Below are 2,599 nucleotides of genomic sequence, written 5' to 3'. Positions count from 1 at the left end.
CATACCTACACGTAGACACGTGTGTGTACATATACAGACTCATCAGACACACATGCATAATACACACATACACACGCACATTCACACACTCACATGCACATACTCTCACACAGACTCACATACATACATACACAGACGCTCACACACACATACATATACAGACACACATACATTCACATATTCTCACATACACACACTCCCACATAGACTCACATACATACACATACACACAAACACACATACATACATCTACAGACTCTTTCAACATACATAATGAATCACACATGGACATGCATACCTACACGTAGACACATGTATGTACATATACAGACAAGACACACATGTATGCATACATACACTCACATGCACATACTCTCACACAGACTCACATACACAGACGCTCACACATGTACATTCATATATTCTCACATACACACACCCTCACATAGACTCACATACATACACACACATACACATGCACATTCACACACTCACATGCACATACTGTCACACAGACTCACATACATACACAGAAGCTCACACACAAACACACATACACATACATTCACACATCCCCTCCACATACATATTCCTTGCAAACCTGTTACTCCACGCTTTTGGCTCCCTCCTTCCCTCCACCAAGGCAAACCCGGTGCCCATGAGTCACAGCCCAAGGAGCTGGGCCAGAAGGGCCACTGTCTCTTCCCCAAAGGGAATAGTCCATCTCCTCCCCTGGGCCTTTGCCAGGCTGCCATCATGCCCGCCAGGTGCACCATCTTCAGCTCCATCCTCTCAAGCCCGGCCTTCCTCTGTGTCTCATCTTGGTTGGCAGTTTTTACAGGACGCCAGCTGCCGGGGCTCTGCACTCTCTTTAAATTACCTCGGTTTTACTTTGCTGCCCAGTACAAACTCTTGGGGGGGGGAGGTGCTGTTTCAATTCTGTCTCTGCTTCTAGCACACAACAGGAGCTGAGGGTGGGCCAAAGATGGGAGGGGGCAGCTGGTGTCTGGATAGGCTCTGAGGGCTTCTGTGCAATCCCTCAGCGCAAAGCAGGCCTTTCTGGACCCAAAGAGAGGAAGCCACGGGCAGGGGACTAGGGCATGCCACCAGGCCTGTCACGTGCCCTGGAACCCACCGTCTCAGGGTGATCTCATTTCCCTGGGAACCCCTCGAAAGAGCCTTGGAGAAAGCTTAGGGCAGAGGCAGAGGTGGGCCGGGCACAGATACCCGTGAGCCGGGAGGGCTTCCCTCACAGGCACGGGACACCCAATGTGTTTGGCGAAGACTCTCAGGTAGGCGAGCTATGGGCTAGATGAGAACATTGGCAGGTGGGTGGCCTTGGCGCTGACCCAAAGAGGAGTCCTCGGTGCCTCTGGGTCACCTGGGCAGGATGTGTCCAGTGGAGGGCCTACAGGATCTGCACTTGTCCCGGAGAGCGCACAGCCATCAAATGTGCAGAGGGAACAAAGTTATTCGTGCATTTCCAATTATGGCTAAAGTATTATCTAATATATAAAATAGCCTTTGCTGTGCAGTCATGTTTAGGGCTTTCTTGGCAAAGATAGTGGACTGGTTGCCGTTGCCTTCTCCAGCTCATTTTACAGATAAGGAAATGAGGCAAACAGGATGAAGTGACTTGTCCTGAGCCGCACAGCTAGGAGGTGTCTGAGGCAGGACTTGAACTCAAGTCTTCCTGGGACCAGGCCCAGAGCACTATTCCCTGGGCCACCTAGCTGTCCCTCAAGACGTCCATAGACGTTAATTAAGCACCTACTGTGCGCCAGGCACAGTGAAAAAAGATGACAGTCCCTGCCCTCAAAGAGCTCCTGGTCTCGGAGGCAACATGCACACAACTCCACGACAAGATGCCGGCAGGATCAGGGAAGGGGAAGACCCTGGCCCGGGGTGGGGGTGGGGGCGGGGGCGGTGGAGCAGGGGCAGGAAAGGCTTCCCGGGGGCCCTAGGAAGCTCAGCTGCTCCCACCAGAGGGAAGGGCAGACTCTGCTGGGAGGGCCGGGCCAGGGAGAACCTGCCAATGGTCAGAGCCTGCCAATGGTCACAGCCTGCCCTCCCTGGGTTTGTGAAGCCCCAGGACCTGAGTTCAAGTTCTGACTTTGCCATTTAGTCCTGCTGCCAGTCACCTGACTTTTCTGGGCCTCCCCGGGGTGATGCCATGAGGTCCATCCCCCCCACCCCCAACCCCCACCCAGCTACCCGAGGCGGCGGTGCAGGTGTGTCTCCTCCACCCCTCCCCCACTCCCCGCAGCCCATGGTGGGAGGGGACACCCTTTTTCCCCTCCCCTCGTGCCCCACGGGCTCCTAGGGACAGGGCTCCGCACACACTAGGCCTCCTCTGACCAGTGAGGCGGGATCCCGGTTCACAGGATTGGGGGCGGGGCCTGTGATGGGGCGGGGCCTAGTGTGGGGGCGGGCCTCCCAAGCTCCGGCTCGCCGCCGGCTCCGCCCCTCCCAGGCCGGCTCCGCCCCGTCGCTCTCTGGGCGTTGTAGTCCGCAGGCGCTCGGCGCGCACGCGTGTCCGGGAGCCCAGGACTCCAAGTCCCAGAAGGCCGCGCGCCTCCTCCTCCGCCCCCGCCCCTCC

Source organism: Phascolarctos cinereus, unplaced genomic scaffold, assembly GCF_003287225.1.
Source record: "Phascolarctos cinereus isolate Bilbo 61053 unplaced genomic scaffold, phaCin_HiC Scaffold_5;HRSCAF=322, whole genome shotgun sequence".
NCBI classification, from domain to species: Eukaryota; Metazoa; Chordata; class Mammalia; order Diprotodontia; family Phascolarctidae; genus Phascolarctos; species Phascolarctos cinereus.
The sequence above is the reverse complement of the archived record's forward strand: the minus strand, read 5'-3'. Positions refer to the sequence as shown.